General features: G+C 31.3%; 1 long non-coding RNA gene across 1 annotated transcript; it reads left to right on the top strand.

Annotated features, from left to right (window-relative positions):
* Nucleotides 1–14,347: 14,347 nt before the first annotated feature.
* LOC144545618 (uncharacterized) lies at nucleotides 14,348–15,807 on the top strand. The gene is made up of 3 exons (XR_013508568.1): nucleotides 14,348–14,432; nucleotides 14,710–14,782; nucleotides 15,760–15,807. It is a non-coding gene; the product is annotated as an uncharacterized LOC144545618 (long non-coding RNA).
* The last annotated feature ends 3,580 nt before the right edge of the window (nucleotides 15,808–19,387 follow it).

Here is a 19,387-nt window from a genome sequence, read left to right as displayed (position 1 = left end):
TAAAAGGTAAGGAAATCTTAAACTAGCCCATAATTTATTAGTGTGAATTCGTAAAAGGTAAAAGAAAATAATGTGAATTTTGTTCTGCGAGAAGAAAACTAATGCATAAACTACCGGTATAACTATGTCTGTCAAAAAAAATTATAGTATGTAATTCGATTGACTTCGATTCAAAATATATGTAGTTCGCAATTAATTCGATTCGAAATTAGGTCGAATCGAAACAAATTAAACTAGTTCAATTCGAATTTTATTCAAACTCAAACTAAACCTGGGATAAGTTTGATTCGTTTACAGCCCTATTACGGATGCTGTCAACTGCTTTTTATTATTTTTAACTTTATTGAATTTCAAGCTTCTACTAAGCTTTTTAAAAAAAATAAATAAATAAAAACTATTATTGAATTTCATATCTTCACCTTTAACACTTTAATTTGTTTCATTAAGTTCCTTAAAATTAATCTCCGAAACCCTTTTATATTAGCCCTAATGCTATCAGATCGAGTATAGAAAATAAGTAAAATATATGTAAGAACCACGGTTTAGTTTTAATTAAAGTACAGCTCCTTAACTCTGTTTTGAACCAAAGGCTTTATTTATTGAGAAAATGTTTCTATCCACAACACATTGTCCACTATTTGTCCACAACACTATCCATTCCTTGTTTAACTAATTTTAATGGACACCGGTCCCACCTTCTAACTAACCACTTATTCCGTCTATTTAACTTTCCTTCCGTGCCTCTATTTTTATTTTTTAATCTCAATTTCAAAACTTTCTTTTTCGATCAACTTGTTTTCTTTCTGAGGCGATTTGTTTTCGATATTTTTTTCTCGCTTTACAGAGATGAAAATTTCTAGATCTAAAATTCGATCGAACTCTGAAAATTTATTTTTCAATAGTGAGACTCGCGTTGATGAAGGAATCGAATTTGCTATGAAACTCGCGTCGATTTTGAAAAAAAAAGCTCGTGGAGACTCGCGTTGATTTATTACTGGTAGAAGGGTCGCCGCTGGTGTTTGTTCTCTTTTGGTTGTTTTTGTCTCTTGATTTAAATTCACAATTTTATATTAGATGTAATGATTAATTCATTTGGCGTTTCCTTAATATTTCTGCCAAGATTCATCAAAAGAGACCAGCGTTGAATTTGAAAAAAAAAAACCCTAAATCGCGGTGAGACAACGATCGGAAGAATAATCTGGATCGGCTGCGACGGCAACGAAATCATAATTGTTTTTTTTTTGTATTTACCTTCTCTGATTCATTTTTCCTTTGCAATATCGATTTTAATTGAGATTACTGATTCGATCTTGTTTTTTATACATGATCGCAATGGAACCTTCAATCGTGGAGCGCGACCGAATAGAAGTTGTTTTTGTTGAAAAACATGGCAAAATTCAAATCTAGTAAGTTATTTCTGTTGAATTTGTTGTTTTTGTTGTATGCAGTAACAGATCTAGCATTTCAAATGTCAAAGCTGTGGACAGATGGTGGACAAAAGGCTGTGCACAATTAGACGCTTCCTTATTTATTATCATCCTAAAGGCAGCTGTGTGCTTCTCTCTAGTATTAATTTGTGTATTAGCATTGTTAAAACTGTGCACTATATTATAAAAGAGATGTGTTGAGAGTTGAATGTTGACCCTTAAAAAACAATAATGAAAACCAAAGGGACTCTGATAGAAAGAATGGGCTGCAAGTAAAAGAAAAAAGAAGAAGAAATCAAGAAAGTCCACAGCCAAGTCTGAAGGAAAAGAGAAGAGGAAAGGAGCAGGCCCATGAGAGAGAGACTAATATGGACGAAAGAGGGAAACTGGATATATCCGGTGCGCTACCGAACTGGATGTGGAAGACAAAATGAAAGGAGAAGTTGCCTCCCATTTACCCTTACAGACGGGCCCCATTTCCAGTAACCTTTTCATACCTAAGCCCGGTTTGCGAAATCCCTTTATATGTGACTTCACAGCTCATGTACACCACGCCTAAACGAAGAAAGCCATCATCTACTTCAAGGTCAAGGATCTGTTTGAAATTAGGGATGAAAGTCAAAGGAAAATGAAAATGGTGAAAAGGAAAAGGAGATGGAACGAAAAAAAATATATATATATATATATATGGTTCGGTCTGATCATCTATTTGATTGCCAAAAAAAAAAAAACCAATAATATTATTTCGGATAGAAGAAGGCTAGCTAAATGCATGCACAAGAGTACATAATGTTATTAACAAATAATTTTTCTTGTACGTAATTTGAAAAATGTCTAATTTAAATATTATTTCTAAATTAATAAAATAAATTCTATCGTATTGATATAGACATATTTACTTTAAAAAAAATAGAAATTTCAACTAATTTGATATGTTATTATTTTGATGTCGACACTGAATTATATTTGTAACTGATTTTTATTTAAATGGTTTGGCATCAAATATGCAACACATTTTTTATGTTGCAATTTATGCAATGGTCAACCGGTACGTACAAACTACAAAGACGCTTCAGATTGCAGTGGCCCTTTTATTTATTATTTTTTGGTGCTTGCCATATTAATTTCTAGTGCTTTGACTTGCATAAATTTTCTTCCCTTCCCCCGCGAGGGACCGTGCTGTGTAAAAGAAAAGAGAAAAGGTTCCGATCTCTCTCGTTCTCTTTCTCTCTCTTCAGATTTAAGTTCAAAAAATTCATAAAATCCATAACCTCTTTCTTCCCCGACTTCCTCTCCGACCCGTTCGACAAAATCCAGGTCGCACCGGACCTCCTCACCCCTGCGCACCACCATGGCCACGCCGGACCTCCTCACCACTGGGCACCACCATGGCTACGCCGCTCCTCTTCAGTCTTTTACAGCGTCTACCTTGTCGCATATCAAGTCGCCATTTACAATAGCGAGTTCTCCAATCTATCACCAGAAAATGCGATCGAGCATGATTCCCTTATGTATCGCTCTTAATCAAGTGCCGGATCTGACCCCCTTGAATCTGTGCCGCTAGCTAAAATGGCAATGGCAAGAGTTGTTGCTGAACTGCGAATTATAAGTTTATTTTTTTGTATATTACGTTACTTTATATCAATTGATAAATTCAAGCATGAAGTTGTTTTGTACATTGAGAATGTGGTCAAGCAGTAATGATAGAACAGAGGTCGTTTGTTGTTTTGAATTTTGATCCTTTAAGGGGTATTTTGGGCATTTTGGAGCTTCCCTCCTGGTGGATTATTCTTGTTGTACATTTCATCTGTACTTCTTTCGGTATTTATCGATTATTCTCTCTTTTTGTAGTTGGAATAAAGTTATCTAAGTCAAAGCATTTACATATGAATTTTACTGGATTTGGAAGTTTGAGAAGTGATTTGGAATTATATAAAATTTGTAAGGATCAAAATAATAAATGATTGATGCTCTAAAGACTTTGTAATTTACATATTCATTTCTTTGTGTGTTGAATTATTATTATTTTCATTTACTTGTTTATATAAACTAATTGATCCTTAAAATTTGAAATTTGTTTACTGATTTACAATTTTCAACGAAATTGTATACAGATTTATGTGATTAGGTTTACAGAATTCAAAACAATTGAAAGTAGCATCTAGATGCAAATTTAAAAAAATAAAATTTTGAAAAAATATTAAAATTAATTGTTTTTTTACCATATATAAGATTCAACGAAACTATCTACAGAGTTATGTGATAAGGTTTACAGAATTTAAAATAACTGAAAGTAGCATCTAGAAGGATATTTGATAAAAAAATGTTTTGAAAAAATGTTTTGAAAAGAAATTTGAAAAAATGTTTTGAAAAGAAATTTGAAAAAAAAATTTGCAAAAAAAAACTGGAATTTTTTTTACATATTTTTGTTTACAAAATTTTAAAGTAGTCATGGTTAGTTTTTAATTTTGAAAAGTTGTTAGATATCTTCTAGATGTGGTTCTGGTCAAAGGTCTAAAAATGTTTTCAGTCAAAGTAGTTAAAGTGGTGGTTAAAATGGAAGTTATTGAGGACCACACATAAATGAGAAGTTTTATGGTGACATGATTAGTTGAATTAGTTTACAGGATTTAGTATTGAAGTTTACTGCATTTGCTACATTAATTTACAGGATTTTTAAAAATATCCGGGGATTTTTGGGTGACTGGAGTTGGGAGACTGTTATCTGCTTCAAAAATAAAAATACAGAGTGGGTTATCTACTAATTGGGATGATAAAATAACCTCTCAGTGTCATCGACCGTTTAGTTAGCCAAATCAATGTTGAAGAGTCGCTCAATACTAATTATACGTAAAATTTAACCAATGGAAAGGGAGGGAATCCATCAACGCCATCGGTTTTATTTACCGAACAGACGGTAAAAAGTTCGAAGCAATTACAGGGCTGCCACTCGTGACATGCACCATCTATGCGGAAGAACATCCGTTGGTAAAGAGGTGGTGACAAAAATGTTTTTTTTGTAGTCGTGTCTTAAAGATCTATGATTTTTAAATTATATAATTTTTTACAGTAATAAAAAGATCCTAAAAGATATAAAATTTTATATAAAAAAACATTTTCATTTGGAATAAAAATCTGCTTACCTTTCTTAATTTGTATAATTTTTTTCTTAATTGTAAACTAATTAAAGCTCTCTGCCTCAATATAAAACTATGAATGATAGATATATGCATCCTTCTCTAGCCACGTCACTTCGTCTTTTTTCAATTTTCTTGTCTTTGGGGTTTTATGTAAGGATGATAATTTATTGACAATATATTAATTTAATAATTTTAACCATCATAAAAAATAATTTCTAATTTAGATATCCGATGAGTAAAATATTATATATTATTTATACACAATGTATATATAAAAATAGTAAAACTTAGTGCACGTTAAGACGTCGTCTTTCAAATGACACAAAATTTATAACGATCCATATATATGTGACGACATCGAATGAGACAACAAATAATTTAAAATTGTATGAAAATATACAATCATTAATCTATATTTAAGGAAAATAATATGTTTATAATTTGTTTTCATTTTAAAAAATGATTGTCACAATTGTCAAGACAAAATGTTATTTAGTTCTCCTAATTGCTTCTCGTAAATGAACGGAATTTACCGAAGCACCGATACATACCGGTTTTGGTGAAGCGGTACGCACCAAAATCTTACTATTGAAATCCCTTCGGTCAAAGAAAGTTCAAGAAGTGTTTGGTCAAAGTGGCAGTTACGTCGCTGTTATCATGTGCATTTTCTATGAGCGCGATAGAAGGCGCTCTAGCGAATGGCTTCTATATAAAGATAGAAGGCGATGAACAATTAATAATCAGATTTAGCATACATGCTAGCATATACAATTATTGAATCGGACAGCTTTTGTCCAGTTTGGAACCTGATCGATCATAGCTGCTTTAAGAGGCTAAAATGTTGAAGCTGGAGGTTAAATTTATGATCATTTGATGTTGAACGTGCTTATAATTGTTTTCATTATTGCTAAGATTAATCTTATTCTGGTTCAGCTAGCACATTGTGTTTCTACAATAGCAGGATTGTGTCAGCATTCTTGGTATTGCATCTCATGGTCGGTACCTTATTGACAAAAATATTAGAATTCTATAATGGAGAATACGAACACAATTACTCCTATGAAGCTCCGTACATACGTATCTTTTTCTTGTTTAAGATCATGGTTCATACTTCGGCCCATATTAAGGCTCATTCCTCGGGTAACTTCTCTGTGCCATGCATTTTGTGGCAAATCAAATTTGGAAAGCAAGCATGAAATTAAGCCAATGCCATTCCCGACTGGCCGACTGCCTACTATTGACTTTACAATCCCACACAATTAAAGCCCTCCTTCTCTAAGATCCGCAAAGTGTGGCTTGTCATGCCAGAAGAGAATTAATAACGGAAAGCAGCTTCATTGGCTTAATAAATTATTGTAACCAATTTGTATTATTTTACAAATTCAATGCATGCCCATGTGGTTTTAATTTCGAAAATTATTTTATATATGTTGTTTAGTCAACGAACTTTGTAAGTCCACCTCTAGATCTGTGTACTATTGAATTTGTAATATATTCTGAAGAGAAGGTCAAGTCGACGTGCAATTGATCGGGTGACGAAACAAATTAATGAATACGAATATTGCTCCAATTAATGATGCCTTCAATGAAACCGAGAACCTCAAGTCAACCTTAAGCAAGTAATTCTACAAAGCATGGCAGACGACACAAGGCAAATCAACCTCTACGAAAAGAGAACGGAGAACCTCAAAACGGAGGCCAGAGCTAATGAAGATGCCAGTTGCTGATCTGCAGTACGTAGCTGAGATTCCATTGCAGCAGTGTCTGACAAAATTCAAAGAGCTTCTCCTCGATGATCGAGGTTGACTTCTTCCTGCTCAAAAATGAGGTACGCAAGAGGCTTTCTCTCTCAAAATGATTCATTTTATTTTTTAAATTTCCATACCGTAGTATTTGTATTGTACAAAGGTTTAAATAGCGTTTATTGTGTCGTAGCGGACTGATTAAAAAAACAGCGCTATGCCCAAATAGTGTCGCTATAGCGCAGAATAGCGCGCTATAGTGCTGATAGCGTCATAGCTTTTATGGTTTGAAAACACTATAGTGCCTGCTATTTAGAACTTTGGTATTGTATCAAATATGATTGATACTCGTTTTTCTATCTCTACAACAATGACTTTAATACATATAATTAAATAGGATGCCATATAGCGACTGGATATTAATTGTCTCAAGCAAAAAACTACCAAGTCCTTTGCTAGTGGTTTGGATAGTTACCGTGAGAAACAAACTAGTTTTATATGATTGAAATCAGGAGTGGATCGAGTTAGAGATTTATCATAAAAAAAAAAAAATTCAGTCAAAAATATTAATAAAAAGGAGAACAAGTTATAAAAATACACATTTGACTCCTTATTAAGAAAATAAAAATATGTAGTATGCGTAGTAAAAATATGTTGTCTTCTAACAAATTGGTTTTGGAGTACAAATAATAAATTTCTTTACTTCTAAGGCATATAGTATTATTTTTCGAGAAGGGTTGTCATGGCATGCATGTATCGTCAAATTCCAAATTTACATCTGTATCCCATCATCCCTCAATTCCAAATTTGCCCCTCATTGACACTGCTAACTGTTGCATTAATTAAAGTTGTTGTAGAATATTAATCATAATAATTAAAATGCAAGTATGGTCAAATTGAACAACAAAAATAGATAAAAACCACGTAGTTTAATTACTAACATGTTACATTAGGAAGGGTATAGATCAGTGTTCTAAATAGCGCGCTATAGCGTTTTTGGACTCTAAACGTTAAGCTATAGCATTAACACACGCTATTTGACCTACGGACACTATAGCAGTAATAGCGGTCCGCTATAGCGCAAATAGCACGCGCTATTCAATTTATATGGGCTTTAAAATAAATAAATGGTGAAGATATTGTTTAATTTTGATGAATATTACATTATATCAAATTTAGGTCTGCTACAATAAATTTTTTATTTAGCCCTTGGTTTTTTTTAACTGATGATAAATCAAATAAATAATTGCTAAATTATGGAAATTTTAGGGACTAATAAGAATTTATTCAAGGATCATCTGTTTATTTTACTAGAAGTATGATTTTCTTTTTCTTTTCAATTTCTAGGTTGTTTTAAAATTTAAATAGAAAAAAGATAAATTATGTTATGATGTTGAAGATATTTTGAATAGAAAAAGATCGATAGTTTATGATATTAGTATTACTATAGATATTTTGAGTTGCAATTTAGACTTTGTAACGGTTCAATATAAATATTATAATTTTTTAATCAATTTGGTATTATTTATTATTCTATGAGACTAAATAATGTTGATATTTAGTACAAATATATAATATAATTTTTATAAAAATAAAAAAAGGCTATGTGGTATAGTTTTCGCTATAGCGACGCTATTCGCTATAGCTTTTTTGGAAACTCCCCACTATGACGCGATAAACACTATTTAGAATCTTGGTATAGATAATAGATTTACTCCTTGGGCCGGAGCGGGCTTTGAAGATTAAGCCTTCTAATGGGCCATGTATCTACTTAAGTACAAATATATCAGAAGTGCTTTCGTAATGAGCATCGAAGTCAATTGGACCCAGACTCAGAAAAACACAAGGGCATGTTCGGTATAGTCAATTTTAATGGAAATTTTGATGAGTTTGGAGCAGATCAGATTATAATTCCATGTGAGTATTTGGTAGTTCATTTTTTTTCCCATCATATTATTTCTATGGTTCAGTGTAATTTGGTGAGCTAAAAAACTGAAGCTCAAACATTATTTTTCTCTATCCAATCTTTTCTCTTCTCTCTCTACTGCTAGGACTCATATTTTAAATATTTGTTCGTTTTCTTATTTTTGAAATTACATATTTTATATATTTATTTTTTTATAAATGTTTTCAAATGTTTGTTTGTTTTCTTATTTTTGTAATTACATATTTTTTATGTTTGTTTGTTTTCTTATTTTTGTAGATATTTACTTATTTGTAAATGTTTTCAAATGTTTATTTATTCAAATGTTTTTTAATTATTGTTTTCTCAATTTATTTATTTATTTATAAATATTTTCTTATTTTATTTGTACCCATTTTAGTAGTATTTTTTATCTGAAATGTTTCATCTATTTAATATTATTATTTAATTATATTATTGTAGTTTTATTAATAAAAATAATTGAATAATTTTAAAAAATTAAGAAAAATGTAAAACTCGTATTAATCACCACAACGATTATTAATTTAATGTAATTAATAATTATTTTATTGATAATAAGTATTTTAGAGAGAAAATAGGATTTCCAATGACTATTCTCATGATACAACTAAACATGCACTTGTTCAGTACATTCTCATAATTATTCATGTCCATATTTATGAGTATGGGTTTCTGTAAATAAAAAAGTGAGTTTTCAAATCTGTCAAATATCATCCTGCACAATCCCAAAACAAACGAACAGGCCCTAATTGATTAATACTTTTGTGGATCCAATCCATTCAAAATCATACGTTTGGAGATATTAAAAGATGTCCAACATCGCTTTCCAATTTTATTATCTATTTATTTATTGAAGGGTCCAATATATCCATCCAAAATCTTTTGGTACTTTTAGATATATATTAAAAGATGTCATTTTCCAGAGTTGAACATGCATGTGTCTTCTCTAATGAAATTAACAATTTTCAGAAGTGCTGATGCTGTTCGTTTTATTCTAAATTGATTAATACTTTTTTCGACCATGTCTTTCGGAATGAGGATCGACGTCAATTGGACCTATACTAAGAAAATAATAATTGATTAATACTTTTCTGGTCTCCACTTTCCAATCTTATTTATTTATTTATTAAAGTATCCAATACAGTCATCATGTTTTAGTAATTTTTGATATTAAAAGATGAGCATAACTATGGTTATTTAGGTTTATGAAGTTTTTTTGTGAACTCCAGTCTAAAATTTATTGGATTAGTTTTAAATACCGAATTAAAATTGTTGAAATACATCTATCTTACAAATTATGTGTCTACATGCCAAAAATATTTAAATTAATTTGAAAGTTTAAAAATTTTGCATGTAGATACATCACTCGTAAGATAAATAGGTTTTAGTTGTTTAGGTTTGTTGTTTGAAATCAATCCGATAGAATTTAGAGTGGAATTTACAAAATGACTTGATGAACTTAAAAACACACTAGTTGATCGGTCTATTTATTAAAAAAAAATGCTATTTTTAAAAATTGAACATGTATCTTCCCGTTAAGAGACGGAGTTTAATTGCACTGGTGCGATTTGTTATGGTTCTCTCTAATTTAATTAACAATATTAAAATATAACAGTTTCCGACAAATATTATTCAGAAAACTGGCATTCTATCTTACCTTTTGGAGATAGAATTGAACAAAATCTGATCGATTAGTTTGCTTCTCCCTGGTAAAATCCAGGACACAAACATTAAATAAACATATAAAGTAGGGTTTGATTGGGATTGTTAACTAACGACAATATAGAATATTCAAGAACAAAAGTTAATAATTTTATAGTCGAAGAACCAACGAACAAAATAATTTAACTATTGGGATCGTCAACTAGTCGTATTTGATATTATTTTGAGAAAAAATGTGGGTCATGTCCCCCATTTAATTTAATTGACGAACTAGTTGTATTTGGTATGGATAAAAACAGGGGTCTTAACGTTTGACTCTAAATCTTGTTGGACACGTGTAAAAAAGATAATGAGAACAATTAATAGTACTACGTATTGAATTTGACTGATGCGTGCTTCTACTTCTCTGTTGTTTTGTTAATTAGTCGCATTCAATAGTCAATGGGATGAGATGTATAAAAGAGAACAAATTTAATTTCTTTACGACATCAGCACCGAGGGGTAATGCAAATTTTGAGTAATTGTTTATTATCCACCTGCTTTTTTTTTTCTACCACAGCATGCAGATTTTATTTTATAGTATCCAAAAAAAAAATTTCATCTGAATTTTCAACCTCCAACATTAATTTCATCTGAATTACGGCTTTTTCTCCACTGTTACAATGGAAAATTTAGATATTTTAAAAAATTACTAAAAAAGTGAGTTTAAATTCAAACTATTCTTTATAAATTAACATAGATTTTAACTTCCACTATTTTCTGTAAATGTCCGTCTAAATTTAGAAGTTTGACATATCTTGCAGAATCTAGACGTGACTAACTAATTAAGAATGTGGAGGCTCAAGTGTCCTTTTCAAACAAATAAATAATTAAAAATAAACTTCATACAGATTTATTCGAGGGCTATAAGTTGTAATCAACAGTGTAAATTTGCAACAATACAAGGGATATTGCTACTTTGAATTTTATCAAGATTGTGAAGATTATTCACAACTATTCTCAATCAAGAAATCTAGATCTCCAAAGACGTAATTTGTTTCTCATCTATGCAAAAGTTTATTTATTAAGAAAAACTATGATTAAATATTCGCATTCTAATGATTGAAAACGCAATTGCTAGTTACTGAATAATATTGATTTCCCCTTTTCTTTGTCTGATTGGTGGTAGTCGAGTCTTCTAGCTCATCATAATTCCTCTAAGTGTCATCATGTTAAACCTTGACAAAAAATAAAGATTGCACACCCGGAGAAGATGAAGATGGAGGACGAAGACTAAATCAATTTGAAACACAAAAACATACAAATAAGAAACTTGTTTTTGCTAATTTATTGTACCCATTAATTACCCTATAAGTATTTGATATACAAATAAGAAACTTGTTTTTGCTAATTTAATGTACCCATTAATATACTATTATGGTATGGAGATTAATTTATTTATAACATTTTATATAGTTTCAATTAAATAGTTTTTATAGAAATTCATTTAACTAATCATTAATTTGTATTATTTTCTAAAAAAATGGAACTAGCTAGTGATTATAATTTTTTGTATATTTTATGATATTATGAACGTGACGTGTTTAAAGTAATATATTTGTTTACTTACTATATTGTTAGATTGAATTATATAAGTTATTGAACTATGCAGTAATTATCTGGGAGTTTACGGGTAAAAATAATAGTTAATGATTAATAATAGTGTACTGTATATAATTAAGGTTACCGCTCTCTTGCTTCCGTCCCCCAAATTTTGCTCCTCGTTAAATTGCACTGATTATTGCAAAAAATGTGGTTGCAGAATATCAATCATATATAATAACTGAAATGGTCAAATGGAAATATAGAAGCAACGTTAATAACAACAATTAATATATTATATAGGCTGCATTACCTCTTAGAACCCATTACAATATTTTAAGTAGTAGCTCTTGTCTCCAGTAAAGCAATTAGATCTCGAGAATTTGAGCTTAGAATAATAAGTAGACAATAACAAAAAAAAACGTCATTCGAGTGCAGCAAGTTTATTTTTTTAGGAAAAACCTGGATCGCGTCCATGTTTAATTGATATAATGCCACAAGTTTATGTGCCACAAAAAATCAGAACCTAATTTTGTAAAATAAATTAATATATCAAAATTAATCTTACATAGATTAATTCGATCAACTTTTTACCTCCAGCCTAAATCAATTTTAGTATAAATATCATAGTGAACTTCCTCAGCTTCTAGGGTAAACCTATTTTCTTTCTACCACCACAAATTCTACTTTTTAATATCTACAAAGAATTGTCATCACTAGATAAAAGAATAATTTATTCTCGACTACATATCCAACTAAAAATTTATATTCTTTGCAATATCTCAAAATTTAAGTTTAAATTCAACTTATTTATTATAAATTTACATAAATTTAAAAAATGCCTTCCATTTATTAAAATTGTCCTTCAAATTTAAAATTTTGACTTAAATCCTGCAAATCTCTATTCTATTATTAAGCACGTTGGGTGTCCGATCCGCCAACGGCTACGATTGAGGGATGAAACTACGGATTTGATCTCAGCTCTCCAATTACATATTTTGTCTTCTTTTGATTAAATACATCTGTTTTATGTATAGAAGTCTAAATTTAGTTAAAAACATATCCACCACATATGCTGTCACACGATACATTACAATTAAAATTGAATAAATTCTGAAATTTAGCGATATATTTATCCATTTCTTTATTTTTTTTCTTTCCATATTTCTCTTTTTCAATTGAGAAGACTCCACATTTTATTTTCTTATTTATTGTTTCCTTACTTCTTCGTTTCTATACGGATCACAATGGAAATCATTTTTTGTTTATTTTCTTATTTCTCTTTCTTTGTTTCTATACATATTGGTGTGGACAATTTAGAATATATTTCCGATATAGAATATATCAATGTGTGTGTCTGTGTTGGAAACAAAGAAGAATCTAAATTGGAACGTGTGTGTGAATATACATTTTTCTTATAATATGTGTGCGTGTATATATATCATATACATACACACGATAACACTTTTTATTTATGTTTTTTGATATCATATTATATGTTGATATTGGATTGTTGTATGATATTTGATATTAGATTCGAATCGAGCTATTATTTGATATCATTGGTACTTAAAAATAAAAAATTATCACATCATCAAATTGTTATCAGAGATCACGATTAAAGTTAATTAAAAATACAGAATCATATAAATTTTCTATTAACATGTGTTTTAATTTTTAGATAATTATTATTTTCATTGATATATTTATTTTTTATAATATGTCCTCATTGTAACGCACGGATATAATACTAGTATTACTATATATTAGCTAACTTACAAGAAGCACGCGTTTGTTAAACAAATGATTAAAAAAATAGGAGAACTCCTCTCGTCTCAAACCAAAATGGAAAGATAATATGGTCGCTATCTAAAACCATTGTCGTTTGTGCCCTTGCACCCTCCACCCCCCGCCCCACGGGAGTTTGGTAAACAAATAATTAAAAAAACAATCTACTTTCATTTCATTCTTACTAATCCGCCATGGAAACGACATAAAGGGATACAAACCTTTCCCTACTTTCCCCACTGGCCCACAAATTCCCCGGGGATAACTTCTCTTATTAGTACTGCTCACTTCCAAGTGAATAACTTGAGAGGTTTAATTTTAGCTCCGCCTTTCACATCATGAGAAACATCATATATGCAGGTATATTTGCTCATATCTAGAAGCAAAATTAAAATTTTCTGGTAATTAAGATTATGTTCCTTTTAACAGACAAATTTCCCCCAACTTTAATAAATTTTAAGTTGTGAACACAGATGATGGGCTCCAAAGCATAAGGCTTATTTTTGAAGCTCTGATCACCATTGGTTTTCTCAAGGATACTCCGCCCGAGAAATTTAAAGATATACCAACTGTGGATGTTTATCAAGGTACTTTATTACTTGATTTTAGCTCCCTTTGTATCTGACCCCAACTCCAACTCTAAACCCTATAACCTAATTTTCTTTGAGTGGGAACAAACAACAGATGACTGGAAGGCACAATTAAATGACCAAGATGAAGCATGGATAATTACTCCCCTTCACTACTTTCCCGGAAGTAAGAGAATTCATAGAAAGACATCAGGAGGTGGCACATGGAATAATCGTGACCAGAAAGAGAAGAACAATAAACAGGCCACTTGGTGTGTACGCAAGTTCAAATTTGTTGAAAGCACAAATGAACAGCAAGCCACAAACGATGGAACGGGACTTCAAAAATACACCATGATTGAATACTTACCTAAGGAGGATAAGGTAAAGAATGAAACCCTATATTGGGATGAAAGTGTACTTAATTTTCTCTTGTTTATATTTAAACTCATCTCTAATTACAGCCATATTCCAATTGATTTCAGCCCGAGTATGCTCTATGCCGAATTACTGTAGATAATAAGAAGTCTGCCCATGACAAACCACCATCAAACTCTCATCAGCAGCCAAAAATCATGGTAAATTAATGCTCTTCTGATCATAGGTAGAGATATATAGTCTTTCACAATTGCAGTTGGTCCTCTACACAGGCATTGCACCTTACGGGTACATTAATTTGATTCATGCATTAAGTATCAAATTTATAAGTTATTAAACCATAAACTTGACCGATATAAGATAAATTTTGGATGAGTATAGAGAGACAAATTAAACAGTATGTTAACTTTTTATCTTCCTGCTAATTAAAATTATAATTTAAACAAACTGGTTTTGATGATAACAACTTCATTGCAGGAAATTGATAACACAGACGCCAACAAGGGGGATAAAGGTGAAACTTCTCAATCGCACGAACCCTTGCAACAAGGTAAACCTGCAATTGCAGCCACGGCTATATAATTTTAGAAAATGGCTGCTAACACAGGGTTGACATGTCTATAATTACCTCCAATTACCATGTTTTCAAAATGTAATGACATTAATTTCTGCAAGGCAATGAAAATAGTTAGGCAGTTTAGCCTACGTTTAGAAAGCAAAAAGAATAAGAAGAAGAAGACCACAAAATTACCCCAAACTGAAAAAAAATTAAGGAGATGACAAAAAAGTGAAAAACTTGAAAGAAATTTATTCCTTTATTCTCCCTGCTACTCATTGCTTCAAACCTCGTCCCTACCCCCATTATAGAATCTAATCCATCTTTCAGGATGCCCCTCTCTATACAACTACTCATTGCTCCTATCTTACAATCTTTCATTTTGGGTTATAAGAGGTTGGAAAATTTAAATTATAATGTATTCTAAGTTTTTGAATCTTGGTTACTAGTTCCTCCAAATGGTAAAATGTACTCATACCGACAATAAAGTATAAAACTCTATGGATCCACTATTGCTATTTTAAACGTTTGAAAAACTCTTTAAGTATATCACAGTGCATTGAAAAGTTAATACTTGAATTTCTTCTAAAACAAAGTTCAAATGAACTCATCTACTTGCCATTTATTACACTGGAGTTCTAATTTCTTTTTTTAATAGTCTCAAAAGCTAAAAGTATACTATAGGTAGGGCTATCTTTTTTCGTAATTGAATGGAGAATTCACCATCCGTATATATGGTAATTATAATAAGAGTTTAAACCCATGACTTCTTGGAGGTTATCCTAGTAGTAAGGCCAATTTTGAAAGGATAACTAAGCAATTACTAAAATATCTGTCATGCATAGTTATGATAACATAATTTCCACCCAGTTCACTAAATTTGGTACTTATTCACAGATTTTACCACAAGCTCTTGTCCATTTTTACAATGTTTCATAGTAAGTTTTTTAACTGCTTATATGGTACAACAGGTGGTACCTTTGAAAATGTTACAGGGAACTATAAACTGCCATTTCTTGGGGTAAGCCAGGACAACATAGATTGTTTTCTTTATTCTTTACAGTCACATATCTTTCTGCCAAGTTATGGTTCCCTAATGGGCATTGTGTAAATTGTACAGAGAAAACTACGTAAGCTTATAAAACATCACTCATTTGCTGACATACGCAAGGTAAACAAAAATTACCTATCATTAGAATATTAGGGAACTCTCTGCATTTGTTATTTGCTAATAAATGCAATTTATGATAGAGGCATGAAAACAGTCGCCCAGAATATTTTTGATTCTGGGCTCCCTCTGTAATATTGTGCGACAGCATCATCCTCAAGCATTACTAGTTTTTGTACAAGATTTGAATTCTATGCAAAATATGGTTCACACTTTTAAAAATAACCTACCGTGTTTTACCATTAAAGATATATATCTTAATTTGCTATGTTCCACATTATCAGTAATAAAATGGACAAAATCATATGTTTTCCCCTTTCTAATTGATGTTTGATCAGGAGCAAAAGCAACCAAAGAGGAACAATAATAAATTTTTTATTTTATAATTTTATGTATTTGATGGTTAGTTACACAATCACTTTTGTCCACACCAGCTAGTCTTTTGTTCCTATTTATGCTCTTGCAGGTATTAGATCAGATTGAGAATGAAAAATTACCAGCTGCAAGCCCAAAGGAACACAGTACTGAAGCACCAGTGAGCAATACGTAAGAACTTTTCCGAAAGAAACTCATATTTTGATGCATAACTAATTACTGAGACCAGGCCATAGGTTTAATCTTGAACAGTTTGTTCAGTAATATACTTACATTTGTAGACGAATTCTGAAAGTTACTGACAAATAATTCTCGAACCTTCAAATATTTTCATGTTATATATGCTTGACGTTCTTGATATCCTTTGTAAAGTTAATTAAATTACAGAAATAAAAATTGTACATCACCTCCAGAAATGGAAATATAGTTAACAACATATAGAAGCAGCATAAATTATGGACTTTAATTTGGGACTATGATAGCTTTTATCTATTCCTGTCTCAAACCTTATATTGTAGTAAACTAGTAATCATATATACTTGTGCACTTTTACTCCTATGTTATCATATACAGGAACATCTTGTTTACATTTATTTCTTCTTCAATAGGAAATGTGGTCATTGCACTTACACGAACACAATGGAAGCAGGTACATCCACACAAGGGCAAGAACAAGTCAAAGTGGAGGTAATGGTAGAATCATGTACATGCTGATAGCATTTTTATTACGGTTGTTAAATGTCATTTATTCAGATTTGAGAGTGCAATATTCTCATTTTGCATTATGAATTGATGTCTTGCCATGCAGTTCAATGCAATGAACTCACCTACCATATACCAAGGGAAAATTCAGGGTTTAAGCAGGCAATCTAAATGAAGATAGTATTTTGGAAAAAGAATGTCAAGGGACCTAGTATACTTGGTCAATATAAAAGAAGAGAATTTTTTCTTCTTGTATGAACTCTATGTATGTGTTTCATTTGAAGGGTAAAAAACTGATAAGTTATGCAGTTTATTACAAAAGGTTACGCTCATTGTTAATAAAAGTTCTCTTTACTCTTCTTTAATGCTTTCTTCCATACTTGTATTTTCGGTTAAAACCTTGTTGCTTTTTGGTTTTCCTCTGAATCGATGATTTATACATTTGTCTTCTTTGTGCAGATGGTGGAATCAAATTCATGTCGAGGGGATACTACTAATTTGCATGATGGTACCTACAGAAACTGTATAGAGCAAAGTAGTCATCATGGCAACTGCAACGAGAAAAATGCTGAACAGGGTTCAAACCCAATCAATCTTGCAGATTTTGCTGAGCCATGCACTTTTGATGATTACGAGGTAATATATATACAAGGACATAATTTTTTTAACTCATGAAATAAGTTAAAAGGAATCTTTTAGTGTTCTTTCATTTACTTGTTTTATTTCATACTTCTCGTTTAATTGATTAATCTTTTTCTTTATGTGCATCCTGCTCAATATAATGTACTATGCTTTTGTATTCATGCATAGATGGTTGAACCGAATACAGCTCTACACGATCCTAATCAATTATCTCCAAATTTTATTGCAAATTCTATAGAGCCAACCGACAACCAGAATATAATTGCACCCGATCCAAGCACAATAAGCTTTAATGCAACTACTGTGGGCGGGTTGGGTCACCAGGTAAAATGCTAATATGCTACGTGTAGCATAGAGGGCCTCCGTGCAAGGGCTCAATATTTGAGTTTTTAAAATCCTAACGGTCAATCCGAACCATTCAACATGATCTCCATATTAATATGTACTTGCAAACAAAATTTTACCTTTTTTAGAATCTTTTTACTATTTTTTTTAGTTAGGTAGAAAATCACTTCATCTGAAACTATTGTCACGGGACATTTGGTGCTTTACGCCCTTTTGTACTATTGTCAAGGTCCAAACAGCTGATCCAAATGCTCAACATGATATCCATATTGAAATGTGTTTGGAGACCAAATTTTACATTTTTTGGAGTTTCTTTTACTATTTTTTAGGACTTTTGAAAACCATTGTTGTTTAACGCTCCAGAATTATATGAAAAAACATTGCTTTTCAGAAATAATAAAAAAACCTCCATAAAATGTAATTTGGTCTTCAAGCACATTTCAATATGGATATTATATTGAGCGGTTCAGATCGGCTACCATGGAAGGGCGTAAAGCACCAAATGGCTCGTGCTTTATAAAGCACCTTAACCCATCCCTATATATATATATCGCATCCCTATATATATATATCGCTTTCTTTTCATCCGATGTTCAGCAAATGTTCAGCAAATTTAGGGTTTAAGCAGGCAATCTAAATGAAGATAGTATTTTGTAAATATAAAAGAAGAGAATTTTTTCTTCTTGTATGAACTCTATGTATGTGTTTCATTTGAAGATTAAAAAACTGATAAGTTATGCAGTTTATTACAAATGGTTATGCTCATTGTTAATAAAAATTCTCTTTGTTCTTCTTGTGCAGATGTTGGAATCAAATTCATGTCGGGGCGATACTACTAATTTGCATGATGGTACCTACAGAAACTTTATAGAGTTTGGAGAGCAAAGTAGTCATCATGGCAACTGCAACGAGAAAAATGCTGAACAGGGTTCAAACCCAATCAATCTTCCAGATTTTGCTGAGCCATGCACTTTTGATGATTACGAGGTAATATATATACAAGGACATAATTTTTTTAACTCATGAAATAAATTAAAAGGAATCTTTTAGCGTTCCTTCATTTACTTGTTTTATTTCATACTTCTCTTTTAATTGATTAATCTTTTTTCTTTATGTGCATCCTGCTCAATATAATGAACTATGCTTTTGTATTCATGCACAGATGGTTGAACCGAATGAAGCTCTACAGGATCCTAATCAATTATCTCCAAATTTCATTGCGAATTCTATAAAGCCAATCGCCAACCAGAATATAATTGCACCCGATCCAAGCAAAAGCTTTATTGCAACTATTGAGGGGGGGTTGGGTCACCAGGTAAAATGCTAATATGCTACGCATAGCATAGAGGGCCTCCGTGTAACGGCTC

This window comes from Carex rostrata, chromosome 28 (assembly GCF_964058835.1).
Source record: "Carex rostrata chromosome 28, lpCarRost1.2, whole genome shotgun sequence".
NCBI classification, from domain to species: Eukaryota; Viridiplantae; Streptophyta; class Magnoliopsida; order Poales; family Cyperaceae; genus Carex; species Carex rostrata.
This window is presented reverse-complemented; position numbering and strand designations above follow the sequence as displayed.